Source organism: Diabrotica virgifera, chromosome 9 (assembly GCF_917563875.1).
Source record: "Diabrotica virgifera virgifera chromosome 9, PGI_DIABVI_V3a".
Classification (NCBI taxonomy): domain Eukaryota; kingdom Metazoa; phylum Arthropoda; class Insecta; order Coleoptera; family Chrysomelidae; genus Diabrotica; species Diabrotica virgifera.
The window spans coordinates 197,126,199-197,152,579 of record NC_065451.1 but is presented as its reverse complement, the minus strand read 5'-3'; the positions used below and the strand labels follow the sequence as shown (position 1 = coordinate 197,152,579).

General features: G+C 32.1%; 1 protein-coding gene across 1 annotated transcript in view; it reads left to right on the top strand.

The window, feature by feature from the left end:
* Positions 1–4,063: 4,063 nt before the first annotated feature.
* LOC114337494 (LIM/homeobox protein Lhx9-like) overlaps positions 4,064–26,381 on the top strand; it is a 144,539-nt gene continuing 122,221 nt past the window's right edge. Inside the window, exon 1 of the mRNA XM_050661386.1 lies at positions 4,064–4,261. The gene's annotated coding sequence lies outside the window, so the exon portion shown is untranslated. The remainder of the gene's footprint in view (positions 4,262–26,381) is intronic.

Below are 26,381 nucleotides of genomic sequence, written 5' to 3'. Positions count from 1 at the left end.
CAGAATTTTTGGAAATTTTTTTTTTCGTTTGATTGTCTATCGAATGTCCACCCTTGTCCAGCAAAAATTTTTTTTTGTCCACCTTTTGTTTACGAGATACTAAAAAACGTGAAATAAGGCCCAACACCCCGAAGTCAAAAAACGTCATAAAAACTGATACGTTTGATTGTCCAACTGTTGTCCACACTTGTCCACACTTGTCCAGGCATTTGTTTTAATTGTCCACCTTTTGTTTATTTAAATTAGCAATAATTATTGTTTGTTAGTAAAAATGCCAAAAATTGAGAATTTTTGGAAATTTTTTTTCACGTTTGATTGTCCGTCGAATGTCCACCCTTGTCCAACAAAAAGTTTTTTTTGTCCAATTTTTTTGAAAAAAATAGTTGAAACAAATTTTTTGGACAGGGAAGGAGTACAAGTTTACGAATTCGAGAAAAAGTTGTCAGGACTAACAGCTTTGGATTGTCCAAAAGTTGTCCATTCGTGTTCAAACATTTTCATTACTTGTGAAACATTGGTTTTTTCTCAGCAATATTTTTTAATTTGGTAGCAACAATGGATCATGAATGCGAATTCCAAAAAATGATATTTTTAGTCAACGCCGTGTAGGAAAGGTTACTTTTCCACACGCTCGAGCGATGCAATATTCGCATTTTCACACATTGTTGAATAAAATATCGTTTTTAACTAGTGTGGAACAGTTTTTTAACTCATCTGATTACAATGCTCGCCTTCGGCTCGCATTGCAACCCTCAGATTCGTTTAAAAAAACTTTTCCACACTAGTGAAGAAATATATTATTGTTTGTTTGATGTTTTTAACTTTTACTATTGCTTAGCAAGAAAATTTTCGTTGTCCATTTTTAGCCTAAGAGATAATTAGAAAATGATACATAATATATTTTACCCATAATAAGGCCAAGCACCTGGACTTTGAAAAATGGTCATAAAAACTAATAGATTTTACTGTCCAACTGATGTTTAGCCATATTTTGGCATTTTTTTATTTGTACACTTTCTATTTTTCTTTTTTTTTTTTGTTGATCGCAATTATTTATAATTTGATAATAACATATTAGAAAATTCCTCGGAAGTATGATTCATTTGATGCGTTAAATGCTGACAATTTTCTGTAAATTTGAAGGTGAGGATGAAAAATTTCTTGATGATCAACATTTTTGAGAATAGTATGTCATCTGTAACTTTTCACATGGGTTACTTACTATTTAAAAAGATAACTCATTTTAATATGCAGTAGGTACTTGTCATATATTTTAATAGTTGATTGTGAATGAAAATTAAGGCACAAGTTAAATTGTAAAATTCGAAGAAACTATGCTCAAGTTATGTTGATTGGATAACCGAAAAATAATATATGTTTACATTTTTGAAAAAAAAAATGCATGATAGGTTTGAGAATCACGGAGAAATAGACAATTAGGCGACAAACAATTAATAAGTGAGTTTATTGATTTACTTCTGTAGGATTTTTGTAAACATTCAACATTTCATTTTTCTATAAGTTTATAGAAAATAGTAAAAGTGTCGGTGATAAATGTTTTAATAAACGAAAAATGTAAACTGCAAGTTTTAATCAAATTCCTGGTGCAGCAATATTTCCCATCTTAAGGGGACACAGAGGCTGCTGCAGTGCGAGTGAGACGCATAGAACAGAAAGCGAATGAGTGGAAGGAGGAAACGGAGAAAACGGTCTCTGTCTCGCTTTAACTAATGACGAAATAATTTTTTCCCGATCAATATTCTTTGACGCGGCATCTACCAATCACAGAAGACGAAATGAGAAATTCTCATTTTTTGGCATTTTTACTAATAAACAATAATTATTGCTAATTTAAATAAACAAAAGGTGGACAATTAAAAAAAAAAATGCCTGGACAAGTGTGGACAACAGTTGGACAATCAAATGTATCAGTTTTTACGGCGTTTTTTTGACTTCGGGGTGTTGGACCTTATTTCACGTTTTTTTAGTATCTCGTAAACCAAAGGTGGACAAAAAAAAATTTTTGCTGGACAAGGGTGGACATTCGATGGACAATCAAACGTAAAAAAAAATCCAAAAATTCTCATTTTTTGGCATTTTCACTACTTAACAAACGATGATTATTGCTAATTTAAATAAATAAAAGGTGAACAATTAAAAAAAATGCCTGGACAAGTGTGGACAACAGTTGGACAATCAAACGTATCAGTTTTTACGACGTTTTTTGACTTCGGGGTGTTGGGCCTTATTTCACGTTTTTTTAGTATCTCGTAAACAAAAGGTGGACAAAAAAAAATTTTTGCTGGACAAGGGTGGACATTCGATGGACAATCAAACGTGAAAAAAAATTTCCAAAAATTCTCATTTTTTGGCATTTTTACTACTTAACAAACGATGATTATTGCTAATTTAAATAAATAAAAGGTGGACAATTAAAAAATGCCTGGACAAGTGTGGACAACAGTTGGACAATCAAACGTATCAGTTTTTACGACGTTTTTTTGACTTCGGGGTGTTGGGCCTTATTTCACGTTTTTTTAGTATCTCGTAAACAAAAGGTGGACAAAAAAAATTTTTTACTGGACAAGAGTGGACATTTGATGGACAATTAAAAAAAAGAAAAATTTTTGAAAATATCGTATTTAGAGGTGCCAACTTCACAGAGCTTGCAATGTCGTTTTAAAGAATTAGTTCACTATTTGTCATTTTATAACGCTGTTCTTTATTTTTACATAATACACGTATACTATTTGCAATTTTCATTGTTTTGAAATCACCTGCCGCAACATCAAATAAATCAATATATTTATTTTTCTTAATTAATTCTGCTTCGACTACAGATTTTTTTCTCTTAATTTTTGCAGTGGTAATACCTTCAAAATAAGACTCAATTTGTTCTGGTACTTATTCTGAGCCGAAAAATATTCAGGTTCAGATATTATTTCACAAAACACACACTTCAAAACAAACGTATTATAAACAAGCTAAGCATAGACTTCTTAATATGAACTACAAACTAATTTGCGGAGTAGCAGAGTACAAATTCAGACCTATACAAATAAGTCAAAACAAAAGTCGGTAATTTGAAATAAACAGGTTGCGCAATACGATATTCAAACTTCAAACTGTTTGAAGAAGTTTATTTCAAGTCAAACCTAAAGATATCAAAATCAAGTCAAGTCAAACTTTTTTACAAAAAAAAAAGTTTGGTTTTCAAGTCAAGTCAAGTTTGTTGAATAAAATCAAACTAGTTTGACTTGATGCATCTCTATACAATAGACACATTTCACCATAGACACACATGTGATTTCACATGCCAAACTCCATATTACCTACTTATGACGATGATTTTTCGGCTCTAGCTCTTAGACTAAAAATTGACACACTACCTGCATACTTTAAAAAAGCTTAACCTCTAAATTTAAGCTTTTTCCTAGTAGCACACGTGGCTTTTGTTTTGTAAATGTAATTTTCTGTACTTTTATGTTTTGTAAATGTAAGTTAGAAAATATTTTTTATGTATTTGAAGTCCTCAAAACCTGACAATAGCAGCCATCTTTATATCTATAATGGCCAATAATTCTTTCGTTTTTAGTGTCTGTTATTGACAGATTTTACTGTAATCAAAATGTTTTCAAATTATTTGAAATAAAGTTTGCTTAAAAAGATGTTGAATCATAGTTTGTACACCTAATTTTTCTTTTTATAAACATTCCTGGCCTTATTCGCTTTAAAGCAATCAATATGAGATTTCAAACTGTACGTCTTCACATGAATGAAAAAGAAGCAGATACAGCACGACTACAGTCCCCAAATAAAAATCCACGCCAACATTTACAACACAGTAACAGTTTCTCTACAAATGTCAGTGCCAGAGTCGACCAAGTAGGCGTCGAACTCCGGTGGAGGGGATAGCGATATCCGTTTCGCCTGATTGGACGGATAGCGTGGATCCCGGCACCTCGGGGGCGGAGCCAAGCGACCGGTGTGTCGTAGGGGGCTACGGGGCATGGCCTGTGCAGCATCCCTGTGCTGAGATGTTCGGGGCTTTTTAGATGCGACGGTAAAGTTTATGCGGACGCTATTCTAGGCCTACTAAGACGGATGGTTTTCAAGGTTTTTTGGGTTTCTAACGAGATTTTGAGAGCGCGGTTTGGTGTGTATCCTCGGTGGGACTGATTTTGGCGTTTATTTTTTGGTTTTGGGAGCTGTATGGACTGTGAAGTGTTTGTGGTTAGTGGTATGGGCGGTTTTTGACCAGGTAAGTTTTGTCCTTAATAGATTTAAATCAATATAATAGGTCAAAATGTTTGATCTCGATAGGAATTTTAAAATTTTATGACTGGATTGAGGCTTATAGAGCTTTATCACATTTAGTTATTTAATTATCATTTAATATAATAGAAATAAAGAATGCAGATGAATGTTTCATAACTTTGTAGACAGAAGTAAATTTATAAAGATAAGGTGTCATAAAGAATATTGTGTAGGTATTTACCTGCTTCATATATCTATTATGTAGATACTTATATTCTTCTCACTTTATTTTATAATAATTTTCTATAAGCATCCTTCATAACTGCTTTCTGCTAATGTTACAGCTTTTCTGCAAATTTATGTAAATTGCATATTACCTATATTTTGCATAAAATTAAACTTTAGTGCATACCTATAATAGGTACCTATTTCATTTTTATACACAAAAAGAATATATTTTACTTTTTTTAACATAAAATCGCATATCATCTAGATAATATCAATATCATCCTTTTTAAGAATATACCTAGATCTATAGGTTCTCCTGATATCATTTTCTGAAATCAAATTCCCAGGTATTTAGGTAATTTTTCAACGCTTATTGTATCTGTATCGGTACATCTTCCAAATAATGTTTGTATATTTATTTTCTTTGTTATTTATCATAAATATATTTGGTGGTCTACTTCTTTATATTCATATTTAGTTCATATTTTTCACAGAAACTGCATGTCTTTGTTAGTAGCAGTTGCAGTTGTTCCACATAGCTTGCCATAATCACTGTGTCATCTGCATATCTTATGTTGTTAATAGTTCTTCACTATGGATCCAAAAATGGATTCAATAAATACATTGAATAGAAATGGAGACAGCACATCCCTAACTCCCTTCCTGATTTTAATTTCTGAATTGGGATCGCTATCTATTATTAGGTAAAATTTGTGCTCTCTGATTCCAGTAAAGGTTGGCTATTTTTCTTAGGTCCCTTTTGTCTTATCTCTTTTGTCTTTATAAAATTTGGGCTAATTTTTATGTCTTATTTTGTCAAGGGCTTTTTCAAAATCAATGTATAACAAACATGCACATCCACATTCATCTCCATGCATCTTTGAGCTATCACATTAAACGCAAATAACGCCCCTCTGGTTCCTAGTCCATTTCTGAATCCAAACTGACTATGATCTATTCCTTCTTCCAGTTTTTTATTTATACGACCATGTATTATTTTTAAAAATAATTTAACAACTTGACTTTAATTCCCTCTTTTAATATCTTCAAAACCACACTATACTTCCATCTGTTATGTTGTATTGTCTTTGAACAAGTCATTGATGTATTTTTTAGTGTCCATCTCTTTAATTTTTAGTTAGTATTCAACACTAGTTTCCCATTTGTATATTTCAATATTCCTGGTATCCTTTTTCTATTGTTGTGAGTTAATTGGTTATTTTTTTTGTATAATAAAACTATCATGTCTTTTCTGATATCTTCTTCTATTTCAATGCATTGTTCTTTTAACCATTCTTCTTTTATTTGCTTAATTTCGGAATTTATTTGTTTATCCATTTTTTATTTTTATTTATTTTTGTTTTTATTAATTTCATCTTTCAGGCGTTCTCTTATGAGTGGGTTAGTGGGTTGGTTCCTTAATTGTCTTAGGAATATCGACTTGTGCATTTGTTCTTCACTTTATAGAAATAACAAATAACCATAAATATCTACTGAACATAAAAAATATTTACTGAAAGGTGTATAAACAAAAGAAATGATTTCCTTGAAACTAAAAACAATACTTAACTTTTGTTTCATATTGAACTTATGTGACAAAAGGCGATTGTTCCTATAATAATCCATTTTTATTTGAGGACTATCCAAATGATTATCGCAATTGAAATAGGTTTTGATTTATAAGTGGCCAGTCTTTCCAACTCTGGAAAGTGGGATTATTATTCCAGGGCCATAAAATTATACTATCTAAATTTGAAAGAATTATGGTAAGTAGATGAGAAAAAGTAATTATGACCATTATCCATTAAATAATGGATAATGGGTCATAAGTTTTCAATTTCATTAAACAAACCTTAGGTATATTATAGATTTAGCTGATTTGTAATCACAAATCACAAATCTTTGAGCTTTAATGAAGAAGGATAAGTAAATACCTAATGTATTAGTATCATGATACAATAACTCTGATGGGTTATTGTATAATGTATTAGCATTAATAGATATTGCATTCTCTTATTTGTCCTTTTTTGTACCTCTATGAGTACCTACTATTATTGAAACTTTTCAATCTTCCGGGATATTTTTATTTTTTCATATTTAATTCTTAATTTTTGGTAATATTTGTTCTCCACTTGTTCCCATGTTTTTTATAATATCTGATAGTATTCTATCTTTCTCTTCTTTCCTTACTTCAAAGTCTTTATTGCTTCTTCTACTTCTTCCTCGTTTATTGAGTGTTCTGTGGAATCTTCAAAGCCATTAAATACTTTGTTCTTCATTAATGTTGTCTTGGTTTAGGTATATTCGTTAATAGTTCTACAAAGTGTTGTTCCTATATATTGTTATGATCTACTTTTATTACTTTTATATCAATTAGTCTTTATTTGATTACTCCAATTAATTATTCAATAAATTATCCAATTGTCGCAAATCATACAAAAAATTAAGAAAAAATCTCAGGGTGCCTTTTTATAATACAAAAAAATATCTAAATTATCTTATGTTATACTTATCTTCTCTCGTGGTTTCAGTATCTCTTAGTTGGTTCTTATCGGAAGAAAAATAGGAAAGGGAAATAAATAGAAATATAAAATAAGCATACAGAAATATCTTTTATTATCAAAATCAATACTCTAAAAATCGATCAATTAAAACATGTGGACATAGCTGTCCGAATGAAATTTTTACCACTTAAATTTATTCTAGTTCAAATAAAAATTTATCGGTTTGTTCCCGCCGATGACTCTGATAAAACAAGCTAAACAAACAAATTTAGGTATTAGCAAAATTACTTATACTTCCTATTTAATTTTTGAAGTACTGGAATCTTAATTCGTATGCTTTTACTCAAAATTTTAGTTTCCGAGCATAAAAATATGTTTCACATAAATTGACTGACCTTTTGCTTCACTCACAATGATGTCTCCTCTTGACCCAAACAGCTCTCCCTTGTTGACTATGTTAGGCTACCCATCAAAGCCCTCTCCGTTCTCAAGCTTCAATTCAGCAGCATACCAGCACTACTCTCCAAAAAAACAACGAGCCAGGCCTCTTTTAACCAGTACTCGATTCAAACAACTCCAAAATTCTCTCCTCTCCTTCTCACAATAATAGAGAATCAAAGAGGTATTTCTTCTCAATTTGATCTGTCTCTCGTTCCACTTTTCAGCTCCACTCTCCACTATCAAACAACCACTGGTACTTGCTTTTTAACTATCCACGAAAACTTTGACTACTCTTCCGGGATGCCGGTCACATAATGAATTCCTCTTTCCAAAACTATCTGAAAATTCAACCTTATCTCCTTCCCATTCCAAATTGTCAAACCAATCAGAGACATTTCTTCTTCCTCATTCTTTTTTTCATTCGAAAAAACCCACGCAATCTTTCAAAAATATTCCTACCATCATAATAATTACTTTCGGGAAATTCTACAAAATTTACTCGGGTTTAAACAAAGAGATTAAAATTCCAAACTTTCTTTTACATTATTTTCTAAGATATCATTAGGTACCTGTGGCTTCTGGCCTCGTGCATAACAAAGTGCCGTTATAATCCCCAAATACCCTGAACAATTATTGTCTATTCATATCACTTTCTTTCCTAATGTCTCTTATTTTTTAGGGAAAAAAACTCATTAACGATAACCCACTTCTTAAAAACTACTTATAATAAATGGTTACAAATCAATATACAGGGTGTATCAAATTTATGTGCCCGCGTTCTATTAAAATTAATAAAGTTTTTATTCTATCTTTGATTGGAAAATTGATACACAATAATATATTTTGTTTTGTTTAAAGATGTCAGAGTGAAAAGAAGCTATGATATAGGTAGTGACCATTATCTACTAGAAGGAGTATTCAAGAATAACAACAAAGTCGAGGACCGAAAACAGATACAAAACAAAAACTATAGCGGAAGAATAAGAACCTATAAGCTGAGAAACTTGCAAACAAGAAATGAGTATATAGAAAAAACAGAAAAACAGTTTGCAAGGATTGAAAAGAGAAGACAAAGTAGAAATGTGGAAGAAAAGTGGATCAGATTTAAGGCAATACTATTAGAAACAGCAGGGCAAGTTTGCGGGTATACCAGAAGAAATAATCATAAAAAGCAGACAAGCTGGTGGAACAACGATATTAAAAAAGAAGTCAGAGAAAAGAAAAGGCTATGGAAAATGTACTGTTATATTTCTATTTGATATGAAAATTAAAATTTGATAATTATAGACAAAATTCAATTTAATATAAAATATTTTCAATTTTCTCAACCACGGGCATATAAATTTAGAACAACCTGTATACAACAAATTGTTATATTTAATTTTAAGAAGTGATTAAATAAGACTCAAGTGAAATCGATAATAGGTAATTATCGTTGTTCGCGGAAGGATCGATCATTAGCCGATGCTAAATAAGACTAAGTGGAAATAGAGAATAGGTCATTAAAATTTGTATATAGTAGAAAGTAATTTTAGAATGGGAATTAACTATTTTCTTTGAAATCCATTAAGCATATTTAGAAAGTTTAAAAATTGGTTTTGAGGAATACTGCGAATGAGAGTTGGTGGTGGAATTTTGATTTGTGAATCTGGAAGGGATATTTAGAAAGTAGGGGAATGAATGACAAATAGAGAGCAGAATGTTTTGAGCTGTCGAGAAGTGAAGTCGAGTAGTAGACGGTAGTGTACGGAGAGTGAGAAAGCCGGTGTAGTTCCGTGAGTGTGGAGTATCTATCGTAGAACGAGAGGTAGGCCAGGTTGAGAGTAAAAGAACCTCCTTGAGCAAAGAGTTCCCGGTAGCTGATTGCAGTTTCGAAAAAGGTAGAACACAGCATCACGACAGAAGCAGGAAACGAGAGCTATACGAGCTAGTTTCAGAGGAGAACATTACTGGAAGCCAGGACGAGGTTTTGATTGCAGCCAAGGATAGCAGGAAACGGGTCTTGTGTGAAGACATTCTCAGTGCACCAGAAAAAGGTCAGTCTCATTTGTTTGGACATGAATGTATGGGTTTTTCGTAGTAAATACCACATTTAAAATTGAAGAAACATAATCAATAATATCAGAAAAGCTTCATCAAACTTAAATAGAATTGTTGCTAATAAATCATAATAGTTAAATGTTAATAAAAACTTTCAATTGGAAATCAAAAGGAAATAAGATTCCCATGTGTAAATGTTATGTTTAAGAATAATAAGATATAGCAAATATGAAGCAGTGATTGCCATTTAAATAAAATAAACAATATTTTGATTACAATTGTAACCCATATGTGTTATTATTTTACTCTTTTCTTTCCTATCCCGATTAGGAACCATTAAGAAATACTTAGAAGCCACGTATGTAAGTAATTAATTTTATAAAAAGCCCTGAGATTGAAAACATATTGATATGTGATCTGGTAAATTAATTAGATTATTATTAATGCATTGATTAAATTAAATGACATATAAAAATATTATCTCATATCAATAATTAAGATCACAACAGTACATACAAAAAATAAATCAAGAGGCATACGATAAATACAAGGAACAGCGCAACAAAGTTAAAGCAAGGATAAAACAACACTCAAAAAAATTTAGTTCGTAATATTGATTAACAGTGATTATTGAATAGTATTTCGTTCTCACAACAATTTAATTTGTTGTTTCAACGAACTTTTAGACATTGACGAATGTACTTGGTTATTGTCACAATGATTGAATAATAATTGTGAGAATAACTAGAGTACATTAATCAATAACACTCAATTTATTCAGCCAATAACTTAGTTTCGTATATTTAATAAATACTGTTAATTGTGGCAGCAACTCACGTTCTTGATTTCGTAGATGACAAGGAATTACCTTGGTTTATCGTGACAACGTACAGATTTCATTAAAACAATGTACAAATGTTGTTAATATAGAGTAATATATGATTATTGAATAGATGTACACTGATTGTTGTGCCAACGAATGCATTAATTAATCTACTACTGCCTTTAATTCCCACAATCAATGCGTTAATTGTGACAATAATCGTGGTTGTTGAGACAATAAATGTTTTGCTTGACCATTTGAAATGTAACGGCTTTTCATTGAAAGTGCCGAATAATAGTTGCATTTTGTTTCCAAGTGTAGTCCGTAGTAGAAGGAAGATAAGGATAAGATATTACTTATTTTTTATATTTGAATAAAAGTAAGTTTTTTCTGATAAGGTAAATACGGGAGAACATTCTAATTAAAAATAAACTTGTCAGTGTCTTATGTTTGTAAGTGTTTACTTTTAATATTGTCTTGTGATGTTATTTATAAGATGAACTGAAAATGAATTTTCGAATCCTGAATGAAAAAAAAATAATTAGTATTTTTGAAAATTTAAACGCAGAATAAAATATTACAGTATTATCGAGGGTCTGACGTCCCTGAGAACTTCTATAATGATTATTTTAATAAGTCACAGGGGTGAAAAATAGAAAATTTAGTATGATTTTCTATGAAAATTTACTATTCAAAAGAAACTTTTTGTTTATTCTAAGGGACTTTCAGCCCTCAGTAATAATGTAGTCTTTTATTCTGCGGTTAAATTTTTCAAAAATACTTATTAGTTTTCTCAGGATTCCAAAAAAATGAATGCGTTTAAAAACAATTCGATCGAAATTTTGCCCCTGCGCTCTCAAAAATGATTAAAGTGTTATACATTTTTGAAATCACCATTTCAAACACTTTTAAATGAGCTGTCACATGATGTACTTTCCCATTAAAAAAAATCAAAGTTACGCCTGTCACCTGAAGAGGGATCGTGTAAAGTTCGAAACATTGATGTTATAATATACTTTGATAATTTTAAAAATCGACCTGTCTGAGCGTTTTGCTTATGTACTAAAAATAAATAAGTTAATAAGGGGGGGGGGGGAGTGTAACACTTATTCCAGTGCACTGTATAAGCGATATAATAATTATGAGAAATCACACAGTGTAAAGTCCTAAAGGTTAAGGACAAAAAAGGGGATTTAAAAAATTATTATTAATCAATTAATATGATACATTGGGCTAATGCATTCAGTAATTATTAATATAAAATACGTTCATAGTAGGAATGAACGAAACTGATTGTAAGAATGAATAGAATTGCTTGTAAGAATAACCGTATTTATTGTGCCAATGAACTGAATTAATTGTAACAATAAACGGAAATAATTGTAGAAATAAACGAAATACGTTAGGAGAAATAACACTGTTATTGGCACAACGAATGGTCTTCGTCGGTCAATTAACGACGTTGTTGTTTCAACAAATAGTGTTCGTTGACTCAATGAACTGAGTTCGTAATATCAATAAAGTGATATTATGGTATACATAATGAATGTTCGTCCATTCAATAAACGTAATACATTGGCTCAACTAACGAAAATAATGAATTGATGAACATCGCTTTGTTGTTCCAATAAAACCAAGAATTGGACAAATTTTAAGAATTGCGTTTGTTGTCTGAATTAACATTTTTATTGATATTACGTACCTTTTTCGTTGAGTGAAGAAAAGCAGAACGCCTGGGAAGAATTTGGAAGAACTATGGAAGAAAATAGTACCCAAAATACAAAATTATTTTATAGAGTATTAAAGAATATGAGAAGTAAAACGGAAATTAAACTACAGCAGATAAAAGATAGAAACGGAAATATAATAACTGAGGATGAGCCCATTATAGAAAGGTGGAGAGAATATTTCAAGGAGCTTTTAAACAATGAAAATACAACAGCAGAGAATTGCACACAGATAACAGACGAAACACCTGAAAGAGGGCAAGAAGACGTTTATGAAACTAAAATAAAGATGGAAGAAGTTGAAGATGCACTAGAAAAACTAAAAGTTGGTAAAGCAGCAGGGATCGACGGAATAGATGCTGAATTACTGAAATATCTTGGACAACAGGGTAAACAAGAATTACATGACCTACTAAATTTAGCGTGGACAAACAAAAAAATCCCAGAGGATTGGAACATTTCAATAATACTGCCTATACACAAAAAGGGAGACACGAAAGAGTGCACTTCTCTGCTCAGCGTTGAAAATCTACGAAATTATCCTAGAAAAGAAACTACGAGAAATAGTTGAGCCTCGACTGGCGGATATACAAAGTGGATTTAGACCATCACACAGCGTACAAGATCATATATTCACACTACAGCAAATTACTGAAAAAACACTGTTAAAAAACGATACACTGTACCTGGCGTTTTTAGATATGAAAAAGGCGTTTGACATGGTCAATAGAGAAGGAAAATGGCAAAGCCTGATAAACAAGGAAGTAGATGAAGAACTTGTAAGTGTAATAAAAAGTTTGTATGTCAACACAAAAAACCAGGTCAGGACAAGTAACTTAATCTCCGGCGAATTCTCTAATAACGACGGGGTTAGACAAGGTGGAGTGTTGAGCCCACTGTTATTTATTTCCGTTATGGATGAAGTTATTAAAAAGTGTTGGAAAAAAACTAAAAAATGCGCTATAGGGTATAGAAATTTGCAACAAATAAAAATTGAAGCCTGTGCATTTGCTGATGACATTGTATTAGTTGCAAGAACTGAAAAGGCTCTCGCAGATAACATTAGAATCTGGGCTGAAGAACTAAAAAACTACAACTTAATAATAAATATGGAGAAAACTAAAGTAATGACAATAGCCAACAAAGAAGCAACTGTAAATATTGAAATCGAAGGGCAAAAAATCGAGCAAGTAGACCTCTTTAAGTATTTGGGAATAATGTTAAACAACAAAGGTACACAAGAAGATGAAATTGGAAACAGAATAAAATTGGCAACGAGAACTTATTATTCACTGTATAAAAATTTCCTAAACAAAAAAGAAATATCGAGGAAAACCAAAATGACAGTATATAAAACTGTATATATGCCAATTACAATATATGGGGCAGAAAACTGGGTACTTAATGACAGACAAAGAAAAAGATTACAAGCTACAGAAATGAGATACTTAAGAAAAGTGGTGGGAGCAAGAAGATTAGACAAAAGAAGAAACGAAGATATAAGACATGAATTACAGGTAAAATCGCTCAACGAAAAAGTTGAAGAAAAGAAGTTAAAATGGGCTGGACACATGATAAGAATGAGTGGTGAGAGACAAGTAAAAATGACATGGGAGGCCAAAGCAGTGGGTAAAAGCAGGAGGGGCAGACCAAGGAAAAGCTGGAACACTAGTGTAAACGAAATACTCAAGAAAAGAGGAACATCGTGGCAAGAAGCAAAAGTTTTAGCAGCAGATAGGAAGAAGTGGCGTAAATTTGCAGAGAGTATTATATAAAGGAGGAATCCTCGACACCTAATGGTAAAAGAGGCAACCGATTATGTATGTATGTATATTTTGTTTTGTTTTTGTTATTAATTCTCCATTTTTATCTTTAATGTTGTACATACCTATATTTTATGTTTTTTTGTTTGTTTATCGTCTTCAGGGTTCTGTAGAATAGCTTTCGGTTACTTTTGATATCGTCTTCGGTTTTATCTTCGAATTTTTCACAATTATCTCTTTGGAATTTCTTGGGAATAAGCACAATTTTACTTTAAAATGAAGTTTATTTGACGTTTCGATTTCTATTTCCGAAGTTTTATAGCCTGCCTCCAAGGAGGCACAGTGGCGGATCTAGACATATTTGCTTTGGAAGGGGAAATTTGTCTTGGAGGGGGGGGGGGAACTTTTAATGAAACACTAATCCAAAGACATAAAAAAGATAAACTCAAACTACATAAAAGACAATAAGTAAATAATAACTTATACCTATACCTATGCATTAAGTTCCCTTATTTTCCTAACTAGAGGTACCGATACCGTGTTTATTGGGTTGAATTTGTCTGTCTGTGGTTTCAGTTTTATGTCAGCTAATATATTTTTATGTTTCAGCAATTTTTTTTGGACCTTGATGGGGGGGGGGGAATTTCCCTTTCCCCTCCCTGTAGATCCGCCACTGCCAATGCAAATGTCTAGAGTCTAGATCCGTCACTGCACTCAAAAAAATTTAGTTCGTAATATTGATTAACAGTGATTACTGAATAGTATTTCGTTGTCACAACAATTTAATTTGTTGTTTCAACGAACTTTTAGACATTGACGAATGTATTTGGTTATTGTCACAATGATTGAATAATAATTGTGAGAATAACTAGAGTACATTAATCAATAACACTCAATTTATTCAGCCAATAACTTAGTTTCGTATGCATAACGAATGCATTAATAAATCTACTACTGCATTTAATACCCACAAACAATCCGTGCATTGTGACAATAATCGTAGTTGTTGAGACAAGAAATGTTTTGCTTGACCATTTGAAAGTTAACGGCTTTTCCTTATCGTGATACCCCTAGCTTCTCTGTGTTACCGAAGTGCCGAATAATAATTGCATTTCGTTTTCAAGTGTAGTCCGTAGTAGAAGGAAGTTTTTGTGTGTCTATTATCGTGAAATTTCGGTCTAATTCTTTTTAAATGTATTAATTTTTTTCGAATCCTGAGAAAACTAATTATTATTTTTGAAAATTTAAATGCAAAATAAAATATTACAGTATTATCGAGGGTCTGAAGTTCCTGAGAACCTCTATAATGATTATTTTAATAAGTCACAGGGGTGAAAAAGAGAAAATTTAGTATAATTTTTAATTTCAAATAGGCATACCATTCAACAGAAACTTTTTGTTTATTCTAAGGGACTTTCTGCCCTCGGCAATAATGTAATATTTTATTCTGCGTTTAAATTTTTCAAAAATACTTATTAGTTTTCTCAGAATTCCAAAAAAAATGAATGCGTTTAAAAAGAATTCGATCGAAATTTTGCACCTGCGCTCTCAAAAAGGATTAAAGTGTTATATATTTTTGGAATCACTATTTCAAACGCTTTTAAATAAGCTGTCACATGACGTACTTTCAGATTAAAAAAATCAAAGTTACGCCGCGCCTGTCACCTGAAGAGGGATTGTGTAAAGTTCGAAACATTGATGTTATAATATACTTTGATTATTTTAAAAATCGACCTGTCCGAGCGTTTTGCTTATGTGCTAAAAATAAATAAGTTAATAAGGAGGTGGGGGAGTGTAACACTTATTCCAGTACACTGTATAAGTGAAATCATATGAAAAATCACACAGTGTAAAGTCCTTTAGGTTAAGGACAAAAAAGGGGGATTTAAAAAATTATTATTAATCAATTAATATCATACTATAGTCTATTGCATTCAGTAATTATTAATATAAAATACGTCCATAGTAGGAATGAACGAAACTGATTGTAAGAATGAATAGAATTGCTTGTAAGAAAAACCGTATTTATTGTGGGAATGAACGGAATTAATTGTAACAATAAACGGAAATAATTGTAGAAATAAACGAAATACGTTAGGAGAAATAACACTGTTATTGACACAACGAATAGTCTTCGTCGGTCAATTAACGACGTTGTTGTTTCAATAAATAGTGTTCGTTGACTCAGTGAACAGAGTTCGTAATATCAATAAATAGTGTTCGTTGACTCAGTGAACAGAGTTCGTAATACCAATAAAGTGATATTATGGTATACATAATGAATGTTCATCCATTCAATAAACGTAATACATTCGCTCAACGAACGAAAATAATGAATTGATGAACATCGTTTTGTTGTCCCAATAAAACCAATAATTGGACAAATTTTAAGTATTGCGTTTGTTGTCTGAATTAACATTTTTATTGATATTACGTACCTTTTTCGTTGAGTGTGTTCCGTTCCATACGTTGTTTATATCATTATTGATATCTGATTCTTTTATTGTTCAAATTTTTCGTTTTTCTTTTTTCTCAAAAATTTTTGCCATTCTGTACCTACCTATAAATCGTGGCCATAAATATATGCCATCTCTTATTTTGGCATTGGCATAAATAATATATTGCTATACTTATATATTGACTACAATTGGCTATATTGCCAATATTGGCTACAATTGATAAACAATCACCTTTGTAAACAGAAAATAGCTGAATATAATACAAGAGTAAAAAAACCGCTAAACGCCGTAAAAATGAGTGGCGCATACAATATTCCAGCTACAAATAGAGCTTCACGATACGACACAATAACTTTTTAAGTATTGAGTATTGTATTGGTGATGCCAATGAAATATCGTATCGAGTATCGATACGATATCGATACAATACTCGATAAAATATCGACATAAAAAGGATTATACATCTGAGCCGTCTAGGCTCTTTATGCCCACTTTTGCATATTTGGCAAATGGACATTATTTTAAAAATACTACGAATATTTCTTATAACTTACATATATGTATATTCTTAGAAAGATTGAATATGGTTCAATGCTTCTTTGAAAGTCGACAAAGACTAATTCTGTATTGTTTAAAAACTACTTTTGAAAATATAGGGAAATCCCCGGAGATTCGGAACAAATAGCAATTCACTATTTGTTAAAAATTATTTTTGAGTCATCATCACTGACTTTCATAATATTGCCACATACGCCACATGATATAAACAGTGTAATCATAACAAAGTCATTTACTTTCAAGAGTTTCAAGTTCAGGCACTCAAGTGTAACATCAGCTGATGCTCGGGTTTCAGATCACTTATACTTTTATGTAATAAATAATTATGATCTAAATACCTATTCCACAAAATATAATCAAACAACTGTGGCGTTTTATTTTTTTTTTCTCGATATCGATATTTTCAATAATATCGAGGCCAGCTTATCGACAATACAAGAGTATTGTATTGATTTCAGATAATGAGTATCGTATCGACATTAATATTGCTAAGGTATGTATTGTATCGGTATCGTATTGGTTTTCGATACGATATCAATACAATATCGATATTTTTATCGAATATCGTGAAACTCTAGCTACAAAAGAGCTGATATGAATATTATGTGGCGCAAAAATGTAAGTATTTTCATTTTGATGGAAAACAAAATTATAGTTTTATTTTGAAAGATTTTTCCATAGTACTTCCTAAGTAGTCTGGGTATTATGCACACTTTACTATCTTTTTAATGCGAAAAGAAGCTAATTCTGAAATAAAAAAAAGTGTGTTCCTAAAAGGAATTAAAACTAAAATTTTTGAAACAGTGCTTACCTATTTAAACAAATTTTGCTAAAAAAAACATAAAGAACTCTTTTGTGCCTTTGTTCGCTGTTACAAACGGCAAAATCTCCGTCTTGTACCTGTCCCAAATGCAGGCAAGTGTAGCTTAATCTATTCTCCAGCAAAATACTTGAATACACTTCAGATCTTTTATTTCGCTATTTCTTTCAGCTAGACTTTCACACTTGAATAAATGCATTTCGAAGTATGGGGCTCTATTTAATATTATTGACATATTTTTGGGAGCTGCGTGTGTCATCTTATTGTATGATGATAGACCTTTTAAACGGTATGCTCTCTAAATATGTTCCTAGAAAATGGGATTTTATATGAAAATCAAGTTGGGTCTTTTCGCCCTGTAGGTCGTAGGTAAATACGTGATGAATAATATAATATATGATATTGTGTTAGAGTAGTGCATTTATTATTATTTATTAATAATTTCTACACTGTTATCTTTTACTGATCTTTTCCTTCTTTAGTAATATCTTCTTCTTCTTAGCCTTCTATCGTCCATGTTTGGACATACACCTCTCCCAACTCCTTCCATCTGTCTCTATTCTGAGCAACATACGGCCAATTTGTTCCAGCTATTGTTTTTATGTCATCAACCCATCTCATCTGATCTGTGGTCTTTACAGATCACAGAATTATCTTATATCTATTAACTCTAATGCTGGCCACTCACTTACGGATATCGAAGAGGCTATGGCATGCAGGCCAGGACTGAAGGACGTTATTTGAGTAGTTAAGTTAATGAACTGCAGTTGAGACGCCACACACATGCAGTTTTGTGATCGAGCGTGCCAACGCCTTTACGAAAACTGCGTGTATGTGGTGATTTTGACTTCAATTAACCGCCGTCAGTCGCCCGGCCTCTTCGATATCCGTAAGTGAGTGGCCAGCATAAGCTTTTCAAAGTTTCCCACTTTCTCTTTATTCGTTTGCGTTAGTTTGCTAGTTAGGTTTATATGTTTTTATTACTTCTTTATAATATTCTTACTTTAATTCTTGTTTTATTAACTCTTTTTCATCCGCTTTCTAGTCTTTACTCTTTTTCATCACTCATTTCTGTCCATCGTATCGTGTCTATTTCAATTAATGCTTTCTCGCTTAAGTTTTCTTCCACACAGCCCTTTCATCTTCCTATCGGTATTTCTCTACCTCGCCTTCCCGCAACTTCTAACATATATTTGATTATTTTAGTATTACATTGGCAATTGGTTAAATGTAAATTGCGATTGTGATGAAGGAAGAGATAATAACCAGGATTGAAATATCATCATCATCATCATCATCCTGGTGCTACAGCCCTTAGAGGGCCTCGACCTTCTCAAGCGTTCTACGCCATTCTGTTCTGTCCATTGCCTGCACTTTCCAGTTGCCGACTCCGATCTTCTCGGCATCTTGTGTTACCCCGTCCATCCACCTCAACTTTGGTCTACCCCGTCTTTTCATTCCCACGGGTTGAGCTGTTAGAATCCTTTTTATCATGTTCGATTCAGGGGCTCGGGCTACATGTCCTGCCCACTGCAGGCGATTTCGCTTAATTATAGTGATAATATCTTTTCCACCAAACGTTTGCTTGTAGATATTCTGCAGTTCAAAGTTATATCTACGCCTTCATATTCCGTTCTCACAAACCGCTCCGAATATCTTGCGTAGTACCTTTCTTTCAAAAATTGATAGAGCGGATTCATCTGTTTTAGTTAGCGTCCATGCCTCTGAACCATATGTGAGAACGGGGACTATCAATGTTCTATACAGCCTTATACGAGTTTTTTGAGACAGACGTTTGTTAGATAAGTACTTTGATAGACCATGATAACACCTGTTTGCAATTATTATTCGCCTTTTTATTTCCTCAGATGTGTCATTATTGGGGTTAACCGATGTCCCTAAATATATGAACTCTTTGACCGCTTCGAAGTTTTGGTCATTGATGATTAGATCTGCATCAACATTTCCAGCTCTTGTGTTTGTGTTGGTCGCCATGAATTTTGTTTTATTTTGATTTATATGTAACTCCATTAGTTCTGCTGCTGCTACTAGATCGGTTAGGATTTCCGCAGTTCTCGCCCTGGTTCTTGTTATAATGTCCACGTCGTCTGCATATGCAAGAATTTGGACTGATCTATTAAATATTGTTCCTCTGCTATCTAAATTAGCGTCTCGTACAACTTTTTCTAAGGCTACATTAAAAAGCTGCCTTAACCCCTTATGTATTTCGAATGGGGTTGACGAGTAGTTTTGAATTTTTACTGCTGATAGCATCTTCGCCATTGTCACTTTTATCATAGATATGAGTTTTTTTGGAATTCCCAACTCATTCATAGCATTGTAAAGACTTGGTCTTAAGACACTGTCATATGCCGCTTTAAAATCGACAAAAATATGGTACATACCTATGTTAAACTCTTGCGCTTTTTCGAGGATCTGTCGTAGTGTAAAGATCTGATTAATGGTTGAACGTCCGAGCCTGAATCCTGCCTGATATTCTCCTAGAAACGTTTCAGTATAGGGCTTCAATCTCTCGTGTAAAATGTTTGACAATATCTTGTATGCTGTATTTAGGAGAGTTATTCCGCGGTAATTATTGCATTCCAGTTGGTTTCCCTTTTTGTGTAACGGGCATATTAAGCCTAAACTCCATTCTTCAGGCATTTGCTCCTCAGACCAAATTTTACAAACAATTTCTCGCATCACCTTGGTGATCTGCTCTCCACCGTGCTTAAATAACTCTGCTGGGATGCCATCGCTGCCTGGAGATTTGTGGTTCCTTAGTTTTTTAGTTTTTTTTTTGGTTGAAATATCACGTAAGGCTTATATGACCCGGAAACTAGTTTTATGTAATCGAAGCCTGTCGATGAAGATTCGCGTCGGTCTATATTATTGTATGGTTGTGAGACGTGGACGCTAAAAACCACAATGCTAAATAAATTAGAAGCATTCAAATTGTGGTGCTATCGACGAATCCTAAAGATATCGTGTGTTTCGCACACTTGAAATGTTCCAATGAAAATGTTCTCCAAATGATGGGTTCAGTACTTCTGCTCATAAACATCATAAAGAGGAGAAAAACATAATACTTCGGCCATATAATTAGAGGGCCTAAATACCATCTACTTCGCCTTATAATACAAGGAAAAGTGGAGGGAAAGAGGTCGATTGGTCGAAAGAAACTTTCATGGTTGCGTTATACATATTAGACAATGGTTAGAATTATTTCGCGCAGCAGCCGATAGAGAGAGGTTTCAAGAATTTGTAAACATAATGACGGTGAACGTCTGAATACGGACATAACACCTGAAGAACAAGAAGTATTGCATATAGAGATAGTCTATTCAGTAGGTATTCAGTCAATGCTTTTAACACTTTTTACTGGCTATGGTATCAAATGAAGTCAAAACTTCTTTCACGAGGTGCAATAATCCAGGTCTCATAAGACCATAACACGACCAGCAGTGGCCTGTGGAAGCGAAACATGGACGCTAACAAAAAGAGAAGTAAATAAATTGCTGGTCTGGGAATGTAAAATTCTTCGAGTGATCTATTATGTCCTTTGCAGAAACAACGGAATGGAGACGCAGACACAATAACGAGTCTCTCTTCGTAAAGCAAAATCTATAGTCAGATATATAAAGACCAATAGACTAAGATGAAAAAAGCATGTAGAGTAACTAACAACAACCGCCTTATTGAACAATGTGTCTTTGGAAAGATTAAATAGGTGAAATTCTGTAGGACGTTCTAGAAAAACGTGTAAAGACACAGTAAGAGAAGATCTGGACAAAATGGAGGTGTAATAATCGAAAATAGTGGCAGAAGAGCGATAAACATGGAAGGCAATAGTAAACACGACAAAGACTCACGAAGAGTTGTAACGCCATTGATGATGATGATAATTATGGTATCAAATGCTTTCTCGTAGTCCACGTAGTCCACCAATAGCAATGCCTATGGTTTGTTGTATTCTGCAGACTTCCCTATCAGGTTCTTTGTCACTAGTAAGTGGCCGTTAGTGCTATACATATTCCGATCTAAATGCTGCTTGTTCTTTTGGCTGATACGAGTCTAACTTATCTTCCAGTCTTTTTTTGATAATTTTTGTGAAAAGTTTGTATACGTTTGATAGCAAACTGATAGGACGGTCGTTTTTTAGATCTGTTATATTAGGCTATTGATTATGTACCATAAAAAGGAACTACAACGTTAACGGAGTTTTATTATTTCATATGGTCAATGAATCACTATATATAAAAAAACCGCGGAGTGCTACCATTTAAAGGGGTGCGTTTTTGAGAAATGGGTGAATTAGTCCCTGAGCACAGGTTACATTAGGGTGAGTTCTATGCACTTTTGGTACAAACACGTTTACATAAAAATTGTTCCTGGTTAAATTTCCTATCTAAATATAACTTTTTAAAGTCAAAGATACTTTTTTTTACAAAAATATATTCAAAAGTAAAAGCACAAAGAAACCCAAAAGAAAGAAATTTTGTTTTTTGTCCCATAACTTTTGTCCACGGGGATATAGGTATAGACATTGCTTCACAGAAAAAAAACTTACATATTTTCTCTTTAAAATGATGTTTAGTAGAGGTCATTAGGATTTACAGTTTTCGAAATATGATTTTTCAAAGTTCGCCACTCACAGCAATTTTTGGCAATTTTCCTTGCTTCTTCGCAAATATTGTTCTGTAACTTTTTTCTACGTAACTTTAGGCATATGAAATGGTACATGTAAGAGGAATAGAAATCAATTACCTTTAAAATGTTCTACTGTATAATATTGTACGACTTCTTTTAAAGAGGTTATCTTTTTCAAGACTTTATACTTTTAACGAATTTTTATATTTTTTACGATTATTTTTTAAATTTCCCATTATAACTTTTTTCTACAGTTAGGTATATATTATATAATAAAAAAGAAAGCTTTATTCTGTTTACTTTAAAATGGTGTATTACAAAAAATTCTAGGATTATTTTTGAATAAGATGTGCTTTTTCAAAATGTAATAAGTACTTGCAAAAATTTTTGATTTTAGAATTATTTTTTAAATTCCTCATAACTTTTTTATGTGATTGTGTGTTATGATTGAATCTTATTTTTTAAAGGTAATACTTTGGATCCACTTGACTCGGCCGGGCAAACTTCAAAATATGGATTAATTCCAATATTTACTGTCAAAGCTCCTGCACCACAAGCTTTGTTGGAAAAAATAACATGTAAATGTACCCAAAGGATGTACAAAAATCTGCGGTTGTAGGAAGATAGGAATTAGTTGTTCAATATTTTGCAAAGAGTGCATGTGCATGGGTACTGATTGTAGGAACTCTAAGATAACTGAGGTGTCAGAGGAAGATATTGAAGCTAATGCTAACGAAGAGATGGACTTTGATTTTGAAAATTTTTTAAATATCAACGTTTAAATAATTTTAGCTAAAGTGATGTTTTCTAAGACTAATGTTTATGTAATTTTGGTAAAAGAAATAATTTTAAATAATACAGGTTAAAAATTATCAAAGAATCACTCGGTTTCCATTATGTATTTAAATATAGATGATACACCATTTTAAAGAACAGAAAGAAAGCCCTCTTTATTGAGCAATATATAGTATATTCATGTACAAAAAAAAAAAGGTATAATGAGAAATAAAAAATGTAAAAAATAATATTTTTTTATACTAGGTATTATATAATATATAATATATTATATTATATATACTATATATAATATAATATTATATAATATATAATATATTATATAATAATATTATTTTATTTATATATTATATTATAAAAAGTGGTTAAAAGTATAAAACCTTGAAAAACCATAATCTCTTTAAAAAAAGTCGTACAGCGTTATAAAGTAGACCATTTTAAAGGTAATTGATTTCTATTCCTATTACGTGTACCATTGCATATACCTAAAGTTACGTAGAAAAAAGTTACAGAACAATATTTGCGAAAAAACAAGGAAAATTGCCCAAAATTGCTGTGAGTGGCGAACTTGGAAAAATCATATTTCGAAAACTATAAATCCTAATTACCTCTACTAAACAACATTTTAAAGAAGAAATATGTAGGTTTTCTTCTCTAGACAATGTCTATACCTATATCCTTGTGGACAAAAGTTATGGGACAAAAAACAAAATTTCTTTCTTTTGGGTTTCCTTGTGCTTTTTCTTTTGAATATATTTTTGTAAAAAAAAGTATTATTGACTTTAAAAAGTGATATTTAGATAGGAAATTTAACCAGGAACAATTTTTATGTAGATATGTTTGTACCAAAAGTGCATATAACTCACCGTAACGTAACCTGTGCCCAGGGACTAATTCACCCATTTCTCAAAAACGCACCCCTTTAAATGGTAGCACTCCGCGGTTTTTTCATATATAGATGCCCATTGACCATATGAAATAATAAAACCCCGTTAACGTTGTAGTTCCTTTTAGCTATCTTATTTTGAATATAATCAATAGCCTATATCTCCTTTCTTGTGTAATAAAACAGTGTTCAGTTTAGAAAGGGTTTTTCCTTAAAATGCCTTTTGCGAAAAGTTTGGCCAAAGCCTGTATAATTTTATTTTCACCATGCTTGGTAGTCTGGATCACTACTCCGTCATCGCCAGGGTACCTGTTATTTTTCAGTTCTAAAAATGTCGTTTTGACTTGTATTTTAAACACAGTAAGTATGGTGTTATTTCTGGTATCAATCTGACGAAACTTCAGGAAGAAATAATTCTAAACGGTGGTCTATATAAATAAAAAGTAATAACCTACCTTGTATGCTGTGTTAGCTACTTATTGACCATATTATAATTATCTGCGTTTTGTTCAAGAAGTCTTTAGTAGCTCCATCGCTCTTTGAACCACACGAATCTTTTGCACTGTTCTCCTTGTCAATGTTTACCCTCTGTAAGTCAACACTGGCAATACACACTGATTAAAGGTTTCCCCCATGGTCCCCTCCGAGAATTTAAAAAAATATAAATTTAAATATTTGCAGTTCAAATATTTTTAATTTCAAACACATATATACTATTGTGTTTTTAAATTTTATCAATCAAAGGCAAAATAAAAATTAAATTAAATTTTTTTTCAAATAACGCGGGCACATAAATTTGATACACCCTGTATATTGAGCTGTAAATATTTATTAGAATTTAGTTTGGATGTAAGTAGATTTCTCTTTTAATGAGCTTTCCGATGAACCATTAAAGACTTTTGTGAATAATTAAAGTGAAAAGGACGATGTATTTAGATTTAAAATGAAAATAGATTGTTTATTACGAGAACTATAGAATCCACAGGTAGATGTAATTATCACTTTCTGGGAAAGTGGTTTAAAAAGAAAGTTTGGAATTTTAATATCTTTGTTCAACACGAGTAAATGTTGTAGAGTTTCCCCGAAAGTAATTAGGATGGTCGGAATAATTTTGAAAATGAATGTTTGTTTGTCGAATGGAAAATATTGTTTCTGATTCTTGGCAAGTTGGAAGGGGAAAGGTAGTTTAAATGATTGAGAGAGTTTGAAAAAGGAGTCATTATGTTTTTGGCATCGCTGAGGAGCAGTTCGACGTTTTCGTGGATAGATAGTTAGCAAGTACCAGTGGTTGTTTGATAGTGGAGAATAGTGTTGAAAAGTGGAACGAGAGACAGATCAAATTGAGACGAAATACCTCTTTGATTCTGTATTATTGTGAGAAGGAGAGCAGAGAATTTTTGGAGTTTTGTTTAAATCGAGTACGTGCCAAAAGAGGCCCGGCTTGTTGGAGAATTGGTGCTGGTATGCTGATAGTTTTGAAGCTGGAGAACGGAGAGGGCTTTGATGAGTAGCCTTTAACATAGTCAACGAGGGAGAGCTGTTTTGGGTCACGAGAAGACATCAGAGTGAGTGAAGCAAAAGGTCAGTCAATTTATGTGAAAGAGATTTTTATGTTCGGAAACTAAATTTTTGAGTAAAAAGCATATGAATTAAAATTCCAATATTTCAAAAAGTAAATAGTAAATATAGGTAATCTTGCGAATACATAAATTTGTTTTGTTTAGTTTGTTTTACCAAAGTCATCGGGAACAAACCGATAAATTGTTTTTTTTTAACTATAATAAATTTAAGTGGTAAAAATTTCATTCGGACATCTGTGTCCACAGGTTTTTAGATTTGATAGATTTCAGAGTATTGATTTTGATAAATAAAAGACAATTCTGTATTTTTATTTTAATATTTTGCTTTATTTCTTTTCCCTATTTTATCCCGATTAGGATCAACTAAGAGATACTGAACCCACGAGAGAAGATAAGTATAACGTGAGATAATTTGGATTTTTTTTAATAGTATAAAAAGGCACCCTGAGATTTTTTATTCACTTTTTATGTATGATTTGCGACAATTAAATAATTAATCAAATAAATAATAATTAATATAAAATTAATAAGAAGCAGATCATAAGAATACATATGTACAAAACGGGATAAATATGTTTGCTGGACTAGAATTGAACAAAAGCAGTAATGGAAGCTTCAAGAATGACATACATAGGATGTTTTATAAATCAAAATGTTGATAATTTTACAAAGGGCCAATTGTTAGAACGACCTTTACAGCCATCAAAATCGTATCAATTTTCATATTCTATACACATAAAGAATAAAAAAGAAATGAAGCATTACTTGGGTCACTAGCACCTGGGACAAATGAGTTGGATGGTAATTTCGTACAGTGAAAAGGAATGGTTTTAAAAATATTGAGTTTTTT